The sequence below is a fragment of the Acomys minous genome (genome assembly GCF_964271855.1).
Source record: "Acomys minous genome assembly, chromosome: 8".
Classification (NCBI taxonomy): domain Eukaryota; kingdom Metazoa; phylum Chordata; class Mammalia; order Rodentia; family Muridae; genus Acomys; species Acomys minous.
Window position 1 is genome coordinate 40009174 of NC_140489.1, and position 20012 is coordinate 40029185.

At 36.4% G+C, this 20012-nt stretch overlaps 1 protein-coding gene across 6 annotated transcripts in view; it reads right to left on the bottom strand.

Moving 5' to 3' along the window:
• FUT8 (fucosyltransferase 8) overlaps nt 1–20012 on the bottom strand; it is a 203874-nt gene that overhangs the window by 148532 nt on the left and 35330 nt on the right. For 4 of the 6 annotated variants that reach the window (XM_084792306.1, XM_084792308.1, XM_084792304.1 and 1 more), the window contains exon 2: nt 11330–11423. The gene's annotated coding sequence lies outside the window, so the exon portion shown is untranslated. Of the gene's footprint in view, nt 1–11329; nt 11424–15326; nt 15456–20012 lie in introns of those variants that run through there. The other 2 variants (XM_084792307.1, XM_084792309.1) reach the window with 1 other exon arrangement.

Consider the following 20012-nt stretch of genomic DNA (forward strand, 5'->3'; position numbering starts at 1 on the left):
TAAAATAAAATAAAATGCTTCTTGAAAGAACAAAGATAAAAATAGAGAAAGACTTCTAAAATTCTAATCAAGGACATAGCCAAGCATGGGGGTAAAAAAGTACAAAGAAAAAGTTAAATACAAGATATGTTCATACCAGCAACACATACAATAAACTGTCCCACTGAGCAACCTAACAGTATATCACATAGTGAAAAATATTACTGTTTAAAAAAGGCATGGTGAATAATATATTAACTAAAAAAGTACCTAAATATAAAATGATGATCATAACTTTTACTTTTAAGTTTCTACATATGAAATAGCTTTCTCCTAGCCATGGTAAAACACACTTATAATTTCAAACATCCTGGAGGCTAACACAGAAAAAGCACTGTGAATTTCAGGCCGCCCTGGGCTACGCAGACCTATTTCAAAAAAAGAACAAATAGCTCCCAAGGTGGCTCATTCCTATAATTCCATCTTGTTGAGGCAGACGGGGTTCAAGGACACCCAGTGGTACACAACAAGATTCTATCTCATGTTAAATTGTATAATTAAGAATAACTCTTTCTTTTAAGGATTGAAAAACAATCTTAAGTCATCTAAAATTATTTTATTAATGTGAAGGTTTTCAAAACAAAATCTTTAAACCATATTTTATATTTTTCTAATTTACACAGTTTTTCTCCAAGATATTTACAGGAGGGATTGGGAGGCAGGGGTTTCTAACAAAATCACAAAAATATAAGGACTAACTTCTAAGCCTATGCTCTCTCTATTCAATGCACTAATAAGAAGCCCAATGTTAGGCTGGAGAGATGGTCACCAGTTCAGAGCACCCCACTGTTCTTGCACAGGGCAGATTTCAGTGCCCAACTCACAATCCAGGTCCAGCAGATCTGTCACCCGCTTTTGACCTAAGCCAGCACCAAGCATGCGCAAAGTATACATATAAACATGCAGACAAAACACTAATAAAATAAATTTTAAAATTTAAAATAAAAAGTCCAATGTAAAATGGTTCGTATAACTAGTTTCACAAATCCAAAGTATCAGCACCCCCAACATCATCAGTTTAGTACCCAAAGTTCAATTAGTGAAACTTGGCATGAACTGACACTTAGTTTATAAGTATAAAAACAAATTTTTACCTTATAACATAGGAAACAAAGGTTGCTATTGCCCCAAACTATATTGGAAAGCTAAATAGTAAATATACTGACTCATTTTAATAGTAATAAGAAACAAAATAAATTTTAAAAACATAAAAATAAACAAAAAAGAATATTATGAATTAGCTTCCTCCTTCCTTTAATATTAGAAAATAAAAAAATTTTAATTAGTATTTTCAAATCAAGACATTAATATGCAAAGTCTTTATCATTAGAAACTACCAAATACAGTAAACATAATAACTTTAATTGGATTGAAAATGTAATAACCATTGAGATGTAACAAGAATAAATTAATAAAGGAGAAAAAAAAAAAGAAAATGTAGAGAACCTGGGATTCATCACTTTCACCCTCACAACAACAACAAAAGGCTGAAAATCAATACTTTTCTTAGATCTATTAGGGAACTGATGTCAGAAGATGGACCGCTGCTCTGGCACCTGGACAAGGCAGAAAAGCCATGAGGTTTGGAGTGAGGATGGGTGCTCTTGCCTGGAGCCAAGGCAAACACTTGAGTACAGTTGAAAAGCTGCTGAAGTGGGCTTGGAGGGCCAGGCTGGTGGGTAAGAGCACTTGCTCCTGCAGAGGACCTGGGTTCAGTTCCCAGCACCCACATGATGGCTCACAACCATCTGTAACATAAGTCCTTGGGGATCTGACATCTGCTGTGATCTCGGAGGGCAGTTCGCACATACATACATGTAAACAATGTATTACACATATAAGATAAATCTTTAAAATGTATATTACTAATATATACAAATTGCTGAGACAGTTTAAATCTGTGAGAGAAGCCCAAGAATTCTCAACCCTTCACAAAGAACTACAGTTAACTAAGGAATACTGAGAACAGGAGAAATAGTCTTCCCCAGGAAGGGCACACCAACTGGTTTTCCAACACGAAATGATCAGTCCTGAAAACACACATACAAGCAACATGACACAGAGTAAACAGGCTGTATTTATGTACTCAGGAATACATGTGCAACGACAATGAAAAAGAGGCACGGATGTGAAAGGGAGGGAGGAGGGGTATTGGAAGGGTCTGGAGGGAGGAAATGGCATAAATGTACTAGAATCTCAAAAATAAAAGAAATAATTTAATAAATTTTAAAAATCTGCTAGAAGGCTCAATCCTATCAAAGTCCTGATACTTTCTCAAGTTTTATTTCCAGGAGCTCTATCGGATTGTTACAGCTCTGAGAAAAGACCCTTGTATTTCCATCAGTAAGAGGAAGAAACACAACTTTTCTGAAATGTACCCAGTTCTCTGTACTCTTAAAGGCCTTCCCCCGCAAAATGAAAGTACTCTATCAAAACTTAAGCAACTGGGGTTTTGCCTAGCCTCTGTCTAGGTTTTTACAGTACTTGACCGATCCAAAAGGGAAATACCCGCTCCAGCCCTTTACCTTCTGACATAGGGAAAAGACCCAACTAGAACTCACAAAAGACAGATTTAAGAGAAGGACCAGAGAACCTCCCCTTGTCACCTTCTCCCTCTTTTTTTTTTTTAAAGATTTACTTATTTATTATTATGTATACAATGCTTTACCTGCATGCACACCTGCAGGCCAGAGGAGGGCATCAGATCACATTATAGATGTTGTGAGCCACCATGTGGTTGCTGGAAATTGAACTCATGACCTCTGGAAGAGCAGACAATGCTCTTAACCTCTGAGCCACATCTCCAGCCCCACCGTTCCCCCCTCTTTACCACATCAACGTGACTCATATGCAACAGCCAACTATAAGAAAGAAAGAAAGAAAGAAAGAAAGAAAGAAAGAAAGAAAGAAAGAAAGAAAGATGAAAGGAAGAAAGAGAAAAGAAAGAAACCTCAGGTCTTATTTAAAGATTCTCTCAGGCAAAAAAAATCTAAATACAATGTTTAGTCTCTGACACCACAGCTACAAAAATACAGCCCACCTCTTAGGCAGATAAACATAAAATGTCATGCCATCCGTTATTACCTCAGCTTCCTTTACCAGATATGCTATGTCTATTTATGAACAAAATAAGTAAAAGGTATTGTTAGGACAAAACCCGCAAGATAACAGGAAGAAGGTACCAGCCTACCTGTCAAACAGACCATGGTACGACAGAGGTTTTAGCAATAGCACCAGAGATATGAGCCATGTATGCTAAAAAATGCTGATGGAAGAAGTAAATAACGTGGAAAGGCAGATAGATAAGGTCAGCAGGAGGTGGAAAGGTGTGGACGAAATGGCAGGAATCCACACACTGCAACAGAAGAGGATGGTTGCAGGGATGGCTCAGCATGCAGAGTGGACCAAGCATGTAGGCCTGTATAGTAAAGACAGCCAAAAACCAGACAAAGAAAAGCAAGGGAATACTAAAGCCAACGGGCCACCTTACCTACAGATGAAAGAGGGTCAGGATTACATCAAGCTTTCCCCTTCAGAAACCACATAGCAAGAAAAAAGAACAAAATGAAGTACTTCAACTATTAAAAAGAGTCAACAACTGAGTCAGAATTGCAGTATTATACTTCAAAAGTAAATAAGTAATAAAGACTTTCCAAATAAATGACAGCTGAGAGATATGAAAGCTAACGGACTTATCTTAGAATTAGTGATAAGCAAAATTTTATGTCAAAAAGTTGGCACATGTGCACCTGGTGCCCAGGGAGGTCAGAACCCCTGGAATTGGAGTTACAGACAGTGGTACAGAGCCACCAGCTGAGTACTGAGAATTGGACCTGGATCCTCCGGAAGAGTAGCCAGTGCTCTTAATTACTGCCATTTTTCCAGCCCACTAACATTTTAAATTTATCTCCAGCAGAGTAGCAAGGCAGCTTTGAACTCTCATGCTCCTACCCTTTTTGTTGAGAAATAAAAATAGAAATATAAAATATGCCTCTACCATAACTACAGAATATATTTAGTTTCTATTTTTTTGTCCTTTTTAACATTTTATTCCAAGTGTTACTTTAAGATTACAGTAAATTCTACACTCAAATATATCTCTATCCTCAGAATACAGATTTGGATTTTTACTGTATGAAGCGAAACAAGAAAGACCTGACTTTCTTTATAACTTTTATCTAGACATTGATTCAACCACCTTGATGCTTACTACCAACAGACATTATTAATGTGAGCACATACATATAGCTACATACTGTAATCATGAGAATGTCAGTAGTACCAACTTCTGTCATAATGCTAACAGTATCTCTATAAAGTAGTAACCATGACTCTCCACATGATTGAAAGATTTCAAACAAAATACTTCAACGGCCTATTCAAAACACAAGAAAAGTCCAACAGTGGATGAATCACAGCTGTAATTTTCACATCATGCTCCATCTCTCAGGATAATTAGCATTCTCTAGTAAGAATTTTTCTAAGATCCCTTGATAATAAGAATAATGTGACAGAGAACCAAGAGCAAAGAAGAAAAACTATGTTCCTTACATTCATTTTGTTTTATGAACTCAGCAAGAAAGTAGAGCAGTGACACACTTTTTAGCTTTAAGTAAATCAACTGGCCGTAAGAGTGTTCCTCTTTCTGATATGCTGCTATTCAAATTGAAAAAAATTAAATATGATCACTCAGAAAGATCTGTGCTAACAGCAAGTTAAGTGATCTTCATTAGTGATCTTCACTGCAATAAACCAAACATAAATTAATCTGTAGATGCTACATTCACAAGTCATAACCCATCTGATGGCTATTTTGGGGCACTGTCTCTTTACTTTTTCTTTTGTGATGCCAACTCTAAATATGGGATAGCACACAACAGTTACTCCACAACTGTAGAACTGTAGAATCCTAGAAAAGTCCTTCTAGAGCATTCCTTTCATTCTTCTCTTCCGGGCCTCCCATTCTATCCATGAGGAAAGCAATTATCTGTACATGGCCTTTTATAGCAATTTCCTAACTGAAACATTTCATCCTGGAGAAAAGCTCATTAAGCCTCCAGAAATAAACAAAACTTAAAATACTCAAGAAGTAAACAATTCACAAGTTCCAGAAAGTTCCTTAAACTCACAAGATCTGCAAGACCCTATCCCTAAGGCTATATAAGAAGTAACAACTGCTAGGGAGAGAAGACCCTCTCGCCAGTTGAGCTGTCTGAAAGTTGTACAAGGAGCTCTCAGGGTGCAGCTTTGCTGAGTCTTCACCCATGCTACAGTGAATCCTGCGCTGCCTTTCAGTCATTCATCCTCCCGTAAGTAATGCAAATTAACTCACTAGGTCACCAATTAGACTTGGATGTAACTGTTACCTTGGTCTGTGGGTAAGACCCTATCTGGGATGAACAGGCATTTGTTCACATCCTGCCAGGAGAAGATACATAGCAAGATAGATAATTCAGGGTGGAAACCTCAACCAAGCCCTCTTAATATCCAAATTGGGTTTTGTTTTCTTGTTTGTTTGTTTTGTTTTGTTTTGTTTTACGACAACATGCTACTATCAGGAATTTTAAATAGAATGAGATTTTATACTACATAGAAGCTAACAAAACCAGCCTTCTACAGTTATGTGAATACTGAAAACCCAAACGACCTACCCTAAACAGAGCTTAAATAATGAAATTTAAATTTACATGCCTCCTGTACTGTATTAAAGTGTGTGTGTGTGTGTGTGTGTGTGTGTGTGTGTGTGTGTGTGTGTGTGTGTCCCACAAAAGTTCAGAATCAAGCCAGGCATGTGGCACACACCTTTAATCCCAGCACTCAGGAGGCAGAGGCAGGTGGATCTCAATGAGTTATAAAGGCCAGCCTTATCTTCAAATCTAGTCAAGGACACTCAGGGCTACAAGGAGGGGAAAAGGGTGTTGTCATCAGAACAGAACAGGGACAGAATCACTAGAACTTGTCCATAGAACCTTATTTGGAAATAGACTTTACAGACATAACCAAATTACTAGAACATGATATTATGTTAGGGAGGGTCTAAGTAAATGACTGCTGTCATTATGAGGGAAATTGGATTCACATGCATGAACTGTTAAGTGAACATTGAAGCAGAAGTTGGAATTATGCAGTAATACACTAAGAAACATCAAGGATTTTAATAACTACTGCTAGTAGCTAAAAGAGGGAAGAAAGAAGGACTCTTCGCTAGAGCCTTCAGAAAAAGAAAGGCTCTTCCACATTCTGCTCTAAGAAATAGATTCTCTGCTATGCGTTCCTGCTACTATGATGTTCTGCCCAAAGCACATAAGGCCAGAAATACATGAATTAAAATCTCTGCAATAATGAACCAAATTATATATTTTCTTTAAATGGAACCCTTTGGGCAAGACACACTCAAACCACAGCCAATCAACTATTCAACCAAACACTATTCAATCAACGGTTTTCAAAACCCTCACTTCACTGTTTACACTCTCATACTACTACTCAATCCCTCAATCCCATCACTACCACTGAAAGAACTAAGTTAAACCAAATTTCAAATTCCCAGACTTCTGTCCTGACTTTGCTCCTTTCCAACATTGGTGAATCTCTGTCAAGGCATGTGATGGATTATACTAAATCATTAATTGAGATGTACTTTCTTACTTTGGATTCTAGACTGCAGTGATAGAGAAAGGGGTTTGAGCAACAGCATGCACCCATCCCTCTCTGCCTTCTGATTTTACCTGCACTATGAGCAGCTTCTTCACACTCTTGCCACCTGGATGGATTTCCCTGACATGATGGACTAGATGTTGAACTAGAAACCAAAATAAACCCTTTCACCCTTAAGTCGGCTTTTTCCAGAAACAGCAACAAGAGAGCAAAGGAAAGATATTCTATCCTCCCCTATGTCAATAAGCAACAAGCACAGCTTTGTTCTCTCAATAGGACATGGATGTGCCTAGCTTTTCTCCAGAAGAATTGCCTTACTCTCATCCCATACAGCAAAGACACCTGCCCTCTGTCAGGACAGAGGGACAATTTCTGCTCTTCTGGGTTGTTATATGGCTTTCTGTGGGAAAGATAACCACTTAAATCACTGTCAATACTCTGCTAAACAGATGTGCAAAAACACAAGAGGAGCATAAGACACAGAGAAATGTTTTCCAATAACTATTATCTTAAAAATTTAAAAAGTCTTTAGATAATCAAAGTCAAGTTGATATTACACAACAAGGTATTTCCAGGAATAGAAAAAAAATTAAGCAAAAATGTTTAATTTCTTCTCTCAAAAATTTGCATAAGCCATTTTAGTCAAAATTTTGTAATGTTCCCATCCACCAAATATTCAGAAGTAAATACTTCTCTGTAGGAATCTTGGTCTTGTACTTTTTTAGATAGTATCTCAAACAAGATTTATGTTTAGATTCTCTAAGCTTCATAGTTCTCAGCAAATAAAATAAACTGGTAATTCTGAATCCTACCAATTATCATTATTTTTATAAAGTAAATTCTGAAGACCAGAAATGACATAATCTTAAGGAACTTTTAAAAAATAATTCTAGTTTTAAAAAATATGTTTCTGACATACTTGTGAAGGGTATTTAACTTAAATTCTATAAACTTTAAATATATCTCATCAAATGTTTTGAGATTATAAAACAAAATATAATTGTTACATTTTTCTAACAGTAGTACATTTCAATATCAGAATTTTTAAATCTGCTTACAAAATAAGATCATATTTCAAATTATTTTTAAATGGTCTATTTTACCTTAAAATCATCTGGAAAAAAATAAGTTAAAACTGAATTTGAGAAACATGAAACAAGTAGTTTAACTTCTTCTCACCTGGAGTCAAGCAGAGATTCTGGGGGACAGTGATGGGCATGGCACTGTTTCAAGACAGCTGCACAATTAAAAACACAACACCTCACCTATTTATATCTCCAGCCTTCCGCTTACACAAAGGCAGTGCGGTCCCCTTACAGGAAATGCTATGAGAAGAACCAGCTTTTACAGCTGTTTAGTATTCTGTTTCCATATGCTTTTGGAAAACTTGATTTCTACTTCTTGCCAGACATCTTAGAGAGACTACAAATACAAGAGCTTTAATAAGGTCCAAGGAACCCAATGATGGGGTAAGTAGTCATGCTTGATTAAAATATTACCTTTATAAAATATTATAGTCCAAAATAAAGTTCAAGAAGCACAATCATATATATGAGAACTCAAAATACACTCCAGGGAACATGTATTTGTCCTAAATATATCATAATCTGGCAAATAACATCTCTATTCCCACACACTAGTTTTTATGCCTTTCTAGCATTAGCTTTGAGGTTGTATTCAAAAGTTATATAAGGACCAATGAGATGGCTCAGCAGGCACTTTCCATGTAAGCCAAGCAACCCGGGTTTGAGCCCCTCAACCCAGACAAAGATAGAAGAGAAACCCAACTCAACAAAAGTCCTTCTGCTCCCCCTTCACACACACACCATAGCCCACATCCCCAACACATGCCACACATACACACACACACACACCATAGCCCACATCCCCAACACATGCCACACACACACATACCATAGCCCATATCCCCAACACATGCCACACACACACACACACACACACACACCATAGCCCATATCCCCAACACATGCCACACACACACACACACACACACACACACACACACACACACCATAGCCCATAGCCCCAACACATGCCACACACACACACACACTAGCCCACATCCCTAACACATACCACACACACACACACACACACACACACACACCATAGCCCACATCCCCAACACATGCCACACACACACACACACACAAACACACACACTACATATTTTTAAAAGGTATGCTAGGTAAGTGATTAGCATGGCACTCATCAAAAGAATATATCAAATCCTGAACGACTTATTATATCAGTATAAAAATATTGCTGACTGTATGCTGGGTTTGTCTACTAAATAAATAATGATGAGTATCCTTTATTCACAATGCCTGGGAGCAGAAGTGCTTCAGATTTCAGGGATTTTTTTTTAAGTTTTTGGAATTTTTTTATGAATATAATGAGATATATTGGAAATGAGATGAGTCTAAAGACAGAATTCATTTATGTCTCATACAGACTTTACATAGCACAAAGGCAACTGTATTAATATTTTTAATATGTCTGATTTTATTTGACCTGTCACTTATGCAGACATGCTGGTTTTGGATTTTGGACTATTGAATCTTAGATTCATATGTTAGGGATGATCAAGCTGTATTCTATGTCAAAAGAATCTTTATAGTGCTCTGACTGAACTAAAACACTTTACATATTTAAAACACATTCCGTGATGGGCCAGCAAGATGGCTGAGTGGGTAAAGGTGCCTGCTGCCAAGTCTGAACACGTGAGTTCAATCCCCAGGACCCAAAGAGTAAAAGGAGAACACCAGCCCCTCCTTCAGGTGTCCTCTGACCTCTACACCCCCACTGTGGCACAAATGGTAGACATACACATGCATACACCCACTCTCTCAAAGGGAAAAAGAAACAGTCGGTGATAAAACAATATAACTAACACTATGTCTATACAGATTCTATGGGAGTTCCAAAGTTGGTCTAAGAATATTCAGGAATGACAACAGTTTAAAGGAGTGCTGGGAATAATAGCAGGGATTTCTACCAAGCAACATTAGCATTCTCTGGCTCAGAGATTTCCTTAAGATCTTTTTGTATCTATAACAAACAAAGAAAAACTTCCTTACAAATAGTCAAACAGCTTTTCAAGATATTTTTGAAGTCATCAATTTCCCCAAGTAGGACTGTTTGATTTATTTTCATTTCAAATGTTTATTCAGAAAAATTCTAATTAACTTTTCCATACTAAATTTGTCCTCTTTAACTAAAATTTTAATATCAGAAAAATGATTACGATTTATTTGATTTTTATAAACTAGTAACTTTAGACTTACTCTATCTGCTCATGTCTGATCTAACACTGTAATAAGAAACACTGCAAATTCACTAGTCTACTGCTACTTCTGACAACTGGATATGGCTTCTTTAATGAACACACAGAATGACCATAAGCTGAAGTCCTCTCCTCCTACCCAACGTCTGCTCATTTTTTTTCTGATTTATTTTAATAACACTTTTAGTACCAGGTATGGTAGTACAAGCTTCTAATCCTAGCAAATAGAAGGTGGAGGCAGGAAAGCTGTGAGTTCAAGGCCAGTCTGGTCTATACAGCAAATCCCTGTCTCAAAAATAACAAAAAAGGAGGCTAGGCCATCCTCTTGCCTCACATGTACAAGCTACTAACTTCAATATCTAGCAAGGGATGCAGGGAGGGGCACAGTTCTTAAAAGAAACGCAACCCTAGCCCCAAAAAGAGACAGTTAAATCAATAGGTTCTCTTTTAACAACAAAAAGTTATTTTAATAAAGAATGTGAAGTTATATTATTTTTTTAATGCATGACTCTAGAAGCTTTACATACCACCCCAAATATGAAATGATACAAATATCCATCATATAGATGGACATATAGATGAATAGGCAAACTAATTGTGATGAATCCACACAGAAGAATACTATGACACAACTGAAAAGCAACTACTGATACACACAGGAACATGAATAGTACACAAATGTGTTATATTAAATAAAAGAAGCAGACTTCAAAAGCTGATATACGATAATTCCATTTAAGTAGCATACTGGAAAAGGTAATCTATATGGGCAGAAAACAGATCCACATTGCTACCAATTGTGGTGAAAGGCGCAGAGGTTAACTACAGAGGAACAACATGAATGAAGCTGAAGCTTGTGGAACTGTTTAATTGTAGTGGTGAATATTTATGCCCATACTCTTAGAATTAACATTAAAAAGTGGACATGTTGATGTATGACTTAATGTTCATGTGTAAACAAGCCTTTAAAAAGCCGCTAAAACCTCAGAAGTTTCTAAAGTGAGTTTATTCTCATTACCAACTATGCCACGCAACAAACTAAGTTCAATATAAAAAAAATGTGGCTACAACTTGTTTTATCAAGTTCAAAACTTGAAAATCAAAGCCATTAAAAAGTAACATGCTTAGGAGCTTATGAAGGGCAGATCATACTCAGTAGGCAGACAGAAAATATTTCCCAGCTAAGGCACAATTCATTAGAGTTTGGACTAACGTGTCCTTCCTACTCCATTGGTACATTCAAGTGTAGCTTTAAAAACAAGATCATCCGTGTTTCAAAATATTCAAATGGAAACAGGGGAGTGTTATTCACAAAAATACACTGACCTGAATTTTCTCAGCTAATCATAAAGACGGAAAGCACTTTATCTTGAATGAAAACACCACCACGGCCATAGGTGGCCTCAGCCAGAACAGTAACCTGAAACAAAAGAAAGTAAATTAATTCACCTCCTCAAATTTCACTTAACATCATTATACTAATTAAATTTTGGTTTGCTTTCATGTGGAAGTCATATGAGACAAGTACTCTACATTAACTCATTCTGCAGCCATCATTTTTCAAATGCCAAGAAGGAACAGAGTTTCATTTTGAAAATTACACCCAAACTCAGTGGCACTCATTGTCTTAATTTGCTTTATAGTCCATCCCAAAACAAGTCAGCCCTTAATGGTTCCTTCCCAGTTACAAACATCTTTCCAGTCCATAATTCAAAAGCTACATCCCAAACAACCCAACTAGCTCTACATCTTTGTTTCTTCTTTCTTCTACACAACTTCTACTCAAACTAATTTAATCTGCTTGCTTTCCACAAAACAATTTTATTATTCTTAGCTGTCACCATTGAAGGAGCCTTCTTAGACTGTAAAAGAAGACATTGTAAATTTTACTTTGTTGAGTGTTCAATAACTTCATACTCATATAAATCCTGTGGGTTTTTTTGCGTGTATTCACATTATTTGGAAATTTCTTTTTCTGGTACTGCTTTTACTCTTTCTTTAGTGGGATCATGTGATCTAAGGTTTGCTCCTACTTTTTTTTTTCACTTTTTGTCAATTAAACTATATAAGTCAGATTTCTCAGAACTGATTTAATTATTCTGTACTCCTTTAATCTTTGCTAGACTATTTGCTGTCATATTTATAGATGTGTATTTCACATATATAGTGTGTATATACATATATATATGTACACATATATACACACACATACACATATACATAATGTGTGTGTGTGTGTGTGTGTGTGTGTGTGTGTGTGTGTGTATCCTTATAAGAATCTTCTAGTTAGGAATCTATTCCCTACTTCTTTGTTGATGGTTCTTCATCTATTACCACATTTGACATATGGTAAGGAATCAGCATGATTTATAGACAAGTGAAATTTTTTTGTTTGGTTTGGTGTGTTTGTTTTTGGTTGGTTGGCTAGTTGATTCCTTTTGGTTTTGGTTGTTCAAGACAGGGCTTTTCTGTGTAGCATTGGCCATCCTGGACTCATTTTTGTAGACCAGGCTGGCCTCGAACTCAAAGAGATTCCCTTGCCTCTACCTCCCCGAGTGCTGAGTAAAATGGTTTTAGTAACTACTCACATATCAAATGTTCACTGTATATATATATATATATATATATATATATATATATATATATATATATATATATACACACACACACACAAGTCACTGAGTACAAAAAGTCAGTAACACTAAAGTCTGTGGCAATATCTTTCTCTCAGTTGCCCTACTATTGTGCTATGACATGTGACTATTCTTTTTTTTTTTCTTTTTTTTTCTAGGTTTTTCGAGACAGGGTTTCTCTGTGTAACAGTACTGGCTGTCTTGGACATGCTTTTGTAGACAAGGCTGACCTTGAACTCACAGAGATCCACCTGCCTCTTCCTCTTGAGTGCTGGGATTAAAGTCGTGCACTAGCACGCCCAGCTAACATGTGACTATTCTTAAAATGGCATTAATTGTGAGAACTAGGATTGACATTATGAACTTTAAGAAGTGTTTTTTTTCCTTCAATGACACTGAAGCCCACTGAAACCCATTTTTGATTATTAGAACTGTACAATCACAATCATAATTACTTTTACTATAATTTCCAAGAATAAAATTTAAAGTTCTGAGGGATAACAGGCTATATGAACATTTAACAAATTCCCATAAACACAAAATCCTTTTGTTAGCGCACTGTTATTTACATTATCACATCTGGCATGTCAATATGACGAGGACAAACAATAATTCTGAAAAGACCATAAATGTGCAATTTATATATAAATATGAAATCTAAAATCCCCCTAGATTCACTATAATTCTTTCCTAAAACTTCACCTAAAAGTTTTACCAACTTTCCACAATAATTGAAGAGAGTAGGACTTATTTCTCTTGCCATTGTGAAATAACTGGTACCAGATTTACCTTCTGATAGTAAACAACTGCAAAGTTTTATATATACATGTATATATGTATGTGTGTATTTATGTATATGTGTGTTATACTCTCCAGATATTAAACAAAAATTAGTGTGATCTGTATTGCTTGAAAAACTGAAAAAAACAAACGGTCTGTATGAACATCTTGTCTTTACACTAAGAGACATGTTCTATACACCACTGATGACAGGAGCTGTGCTACCTTTTAAGGAATGAAGATTCAAGTTCACTACAGTGGAAGTGACAAGAGTTACTCAAATAGATACTGGAAAAGAAAGAGCTTTGCAGACAGACAACGCTACATAGCTACACTGGGCTGTACTTGCATCTCAAGCTTTCTAGTAATCCACAAACATTTAGGCTTGTGTCCATAAATCAAGGGAGTAAAAAAAAAAAAAAAAAAAAAAAAAAAAAAAACCATACTCAGGGTTGGCATTGGTCAACGAGAGTTCTATCAGGCAAAGCCAGAGGCTTCCATTATATGTTGACTGGCCCACAAATAAAGACTGTTCTATAATAACCCCAGGAGTTCTTTAAAAACAAGCCTGGGAGGATGATCTAATCCTCAATCTAAGACCTGTACCCGCCAACAAAAAGAGAAAACCTCATACATACTTCATGGGCATGCACTACAGTATTCAGAAGGGTTGTAGCTCAACAGTGAAGCAAACCTTAGATCAGATAACCCTCTAAACAAGACTAAAAGCAGTACCCAAGAGAGAAAATTGCAAATAATGTGAATACATCCGAGAAAACCTCAGAAGTAAAGTAAAAGTTATAATCTTTTTTAATGTTTAGTAAGCATCAACTGATTACTAAGCAATTTTTTAAGAAATTAAAAATTATAAAGAATTTCTAGAGCCTAATGATAGCCTAATTTTCTCTCTAAATGAGAGAAAAAAATAAAAAACCAACCTAGAATTGATAGTTGATAGAAATAGGAAACTAAGACACTTCAGTATTATATATATATATATTTTGTACCTTCTAGAAGCCAAGAGAAAGACTAGATATATTAGTAAAGATACAGAGAAGAAAAGACCCAAATGAACATTTAGGCACGCAACAAAATGACAGAGATGCTCTACCAGATCCTTGGTAACTACAGTTTTCTATTCTGTCTGGTGAGCCAGGGCCCTATTCTCAAGTCTATATGAGCTCAAGATTTTATGTTCTGTCCTAAATTCCTTTGGGGTGACTATTGCTCAGTGTCAAGAGGATACTTCACAGACATTTGAAGTATAGTACAGTAGCTGAGCGATCATAGGGGCCCCTCATTTATTACCTGTCTTTCAAGAATCGATGCTGGATACTAGAAATCTACCCAACTTCCCAAGGGTAGTAAAGTCATGGATCTTATAAAAGAATCAACTACCACTACTTTGCTAGTCAAGCACATTTCTAACTATGGTCTAAATCTTATCCTTATACCCACAGGTAAGTGTAGTTACCACCCCTCATCAAAGCTCTTCTTTACAACAAATGGAGACCATCACAGAAAACCATAACTAAACACAATGTAGAAATCACTGAGATAAGAATCATGTGAAGCCAAAAAATATGACCACATTAGAAACAAAAACCGTATAAGATACATACTAAATGATAGAAAATTATGACTTGAAAAATACTTAGCAGTAAACAATAATAAAAAGGCACATCAATAAAAATCCGTATTCAGCAAAATATAAACTGAATAGTTTCTTTAAGGGAGGAAAAAAAATGTACCTATGACCAAGGTCACAACATAGGGTCTCATACTTGTTCAGAATCACCACACTTGATTATTATTAGTGGCACTGGAAACTCTTCTAGTTTGTTCTCTGTTGCTGTGATAAACACTATTACCAAAAGTAACATGGAAAAGAAAGAAACGGTCTACTCCACCTTACAAAGCAGCTGAGACTAGAACTAAAGCAGGAATCGACCGTGGAGGAGTGCTACTTGCTGGCTTGCTTCTCTGACTTGCTCAGCTACCTGTCTTATAAAGGCCAGGGCCACCTGCCTAGGGATGGTACAGCCTACAGTGGGTGGGGCGGGGCAGGGACGGGGCAGGGGCGGGGCCCTACCACATCAATCAACAATCAAGAAAATGCCTCACAGGCATGCTGACAAGGTCAGTCGCATAGAACCAATTTTTCAGTTAAGGTTAAGATCACTCTAGTTTGTATCAAGTAGACAAAAAGCTAACCAGCACAGAATCCATGTCCAATATTATGAGATTTGCCAATAATCTTCACCAAAGGTAAAAATACTAAAGGAAAAGAAACAAGACAAACCTTTAAAATTAAATAAACAAATTATCTTCATAATACATAAAATATAAACTATTTCCTTTTTGATGAAGTGCCAAAAAAAAAAAAAAGAAAGAAAAAGAAAAAAGAAAGTTATGAATCACAGGTTTTACATTCAGTCTGTGGTGCTGAATTGTCAGTCATTTTCCTATAGTGTTGGAAAGAAAAAAATGACTGTGATTACAGTGAGCAAATCCTAGATGGGAAGAGAAAAACAGCAAATTGTTCACTGATGCTCATCTTTAAAGAAATGATAAGTCCTATTCTGAAAGAGAAAACATAAAAACCGCACATGAAATGAAGAAAAAACTAAATTTATAGTGAAATTACATACTAACAGATGACAGAATGAAACAGTCTAAAGTAAAATTGACCATTTTTGAGAAAAAAAGTTCTCTAAAAGGGAGTCAGGGCTGTAAATATGTCTAAAATAAAAAGCTAACTATGACTCTGTTACAACTGAGTCTTATGAAACTAATGGCCCTTGGGCTTCTTAAGGAATCTCAAAAGTCTGACTTCAGAGAGGATAAGGTGAGGCGGTATCTACAGATCATGTGGATGAGACTACCCAGATAGATGGGGGCAGCCCACAAGAAGCTGCTTACTATATGTAATTTCCCTACGGAAAATGTGTCAGCCTGAACAGAGCATGAGGGGACACTGCTCTGGCTCAGACACAAAAAGCAGTAAGTACAACAGTGCTCCCTAGCCATGGGCCACCTTGTTAAAAGAGAAGGGAGGTGAACGAGAACGTCTCACAGCAGAACACAGTGATGGTGACAGTGTCCCTCTCCATTTCCTACTTTTCTCACAACATTAATGATCCAGTGAGTCTCCACAAAGGCCGCATTCTTTTTGCGAAGAAAGGGAGGTAAGGAAGGTGATATTCATGGGGGCGGGGGAGTTTCTCATGCTTATAAGAAAGGGGATGGGAGACACAGCACAGTGGGCGGAGTGCATAGACGCTTGCCCAGCATGACTACTGAGGCCAAGTTCAATTTCCATCACCAAACAAACTAGGCACGGCTGTATCCACTTGTAATTCCAATAGGTAGAGGCAGGAGGATCAGAAGTTTAAGGTCATTCTCAGCGATAGAGCAAATTTGAGGACAGCCTGGGATACATCAGATCTTGTCTTTTAAATAAATAAATAATAACATATTAGAAATTTGTTTTGTTTTGTTCTGTTTGATTTTTCGAGACAGGGTTTCTCTGTATAGCCCTAGCTGTCCTGAACTCACTTCGTAGGCCAGGCTGGCCTCGAACTCACAGCGATCCACCTGCCTCTGCCTCCCAAGTGCTGGGATTAAAGGCGTGCACCACCATGCCCAGCTAAAGTATTAGAAATTTTTAAAAATCTGAAAAGTCTATCCCAATACTATTTTAACAAAAAAAAAAATGAGTTCATTATCATAAGATTGCCAAATTTATATTTCTTAGTAAATACTATCCTGTAAATATCTTAATGACATTATTTTAAAGTAAAATAAAAAGTTAGAAGCTAATTTGTTAATTCCTTCCTTTTCTAAAGTCATCTGTTTTGTCAAAATAACACAAGCCAGGCCTCGGGGTACAAGCCTATTCCCCAGCTACTCAGGTGGCTGAAAGTGAGAAGGATTCCAAGTTCCCACCCGGAAGACTTAGGAGGACTGGATCAGCGATGACAAGGAAAGGTCTCAAAGGCTATGATTCAATGGTAGGGGACTTGCCTACCATTCATAAGGCCTGATATTCAACCCCCAGGAGCACAAAATAATAATAAAAAATGATTACAAAATCAACTTTACCTGTCAGATTTTGCCTATTTTATTTCTAATTCATGGAGCCCATTTAAATACTTACTCATATGACCTAAGTAAATCTGTCTTAAATTTGTAAATTCTATATGACATTATAGAACATTTCAGCTGCCTTTTTGCCTTCCCCAAACTATGCCAAACACAAAGTAATTTAAGTGACTTCTGTCATCCTCAAGTCATACACTTGTTTAAATCATAGACTAACCTAAAATACAAATAAGAATTCTGAAAAACGAGCAACGAAAATTTTATCAATTATCTCATAATTAACAATCTTTTATAGTTAATCTGAAATCAGAAGGCAAAAATACCAAATTTTCTATCATTTATAATGTCCCACTCCTTCAACTTCCCCATGGGGCACAGTTTGACTTTCTAAGTCTTTTTTAACTTGTAGCACCACGTAATTGGCTGCTTCCCCCCCACACACACACACACACATCACCACAAGAGTCTGCACTCTAAGAAGCCTATTATTCATCTTTTAGCCCCTTGGTGAATTCTAGCATAATAACTTAGAACACATTAATTTAATTATTTCTTCCTTCCTACCTATCTCACAAAGCAACTGCAAAGACAAAATAGCAGAATTATCTATGAGAATATCCCCTGTAAAATAAAGATGCTTTAGAGCTATCAAATGAGTTTTATCTCATTCTTACCTATTATTACTCAAAACCTTAGTGGGCAAATAGTGACATGCTCTAGAAATAGAGCAGAACAAATGGCCCTTAGGATGCTCCTGAGTCCAACGGTGGTTCCACAGCATCATCTGCAGGTCCTCCATTCCCCTGTTCTAGAGCTCAGCTGGATCATGTGAGAAGCATTCGTGATGCCCGTGCTCTACCCACCGCAGCATCCCTCGCCAATCTCCAGACACCATTTGGAATTTTATGGTTTCCTGACCAGCTCCACTTCTGCTTCCAAGTCTGTATAATTCATAACTATTGACCTTTTGATGTTTTAAGTTTGACTTGGTTGTTGATTTGCTACAATATTCCAGCTACACCATACCCATCAATAAATCAGGGTATTTGGACCAATAGATTCGCTATTTCCATGATTTTCTTAATCACTTATGTTTCCCTACCTTTTTAAAAATTTAGTCAAGACAAATGTGTAATATTATATTATCCATGCTAAGTTATGTCTCATCTGAATATTTTCAATTCATCCAATAGTGTAGTCACAAGCTTTAAAAAATAAAAATCTATACCAGATGCATGGAAAACCTAAGAGAAATTGAGTATTTGATAAAGCAATACAGAATGTAAGTGATGTAATCAATAAACAAGATATTATTATATCCAATTTGTAAACCTGCACTTTATACTCAGATAGAGAAAATAGCCTCATTTTAAGATAAAAAGTATTCATAAGAACTGACCATATTTGTCATAACTCTCAATAAACTCAATAAAGTAGAAAAAACAAGCTATGTCTTCCTATCACCGTGAAATAAAATAAATATGCTGGCAAAAGTTACACACATAAAAATGAATAAATCTTTTTTAAAAAAGTAAACTGCATGAGCTTAAGAGCAAATTGAAGACGCTATAGGAAAACAGTGAGCCAGAGAACAGATCAATAGAAATTCCCACTCCGAATAACAAAGTCCAAAAGGAAACCAGACATTTACATAGTCTCAGGTACTTCCTCACAAGATATTTGCTAATTATGAAGGGGGAAATGGCAGATAACTAAAATTAACATCACTATAAAAGTACTCATGTAACTGCTGTGGGCATCTCAACCGAAATACATGATCCAGTTCTAGTGAAAGGAAACATCTAAAAGTCAACTGAAGGACATTCACAAAGCACTAGGCTTATACTTTAAAGAGAAGCTGTCATAAAAGACAAAGTTACTTCTCCACCTAAAGAAAACAGAACAATGAGAACTATTTTGACCCTGGGGGTGGAGGCGGAGGGGGGCCATTGTTTACTTTTGCTGTGTAATTTGGCCAATTGGTGAAATTTAAACGTTCAGGCAAGGCTAAGTAAAATTTAACAAATATACATACAGATTAAATACTAACATCTATAAACAATGTTCACGGGTTAATTTGGCAGAATGTCCCATATTTCACAAGACTAAAGTTTTAGTGAACCTGCTAATTTTGCAATAGTTCAGAAAAAAAATAATGCAAACAATAAAGAGGAAGTTATAAAGAAAATATGGCAATATATTTAGAAACTAGAAGAGAAGAATTGTATTATTTTTGCACTATTTTCAATTTTGAATCATTTTTAAATTACAAAATTTACAAAATTTACAAAAAAAGCAAAACACCACATTTTATGCCTGTTTTCCTAGGATTCCACAGGCTAAGGTTAAGGCCACTGTAGGCATCATTAAGTTTCAACACACACACACACACACACACACACACACACACACACGCCTTTAAAGGTCACTACAGAGCTGGGCATTATGGCACATGCCTTTAATCACAGCACTCTGGGAGGCAGGCAGATTGC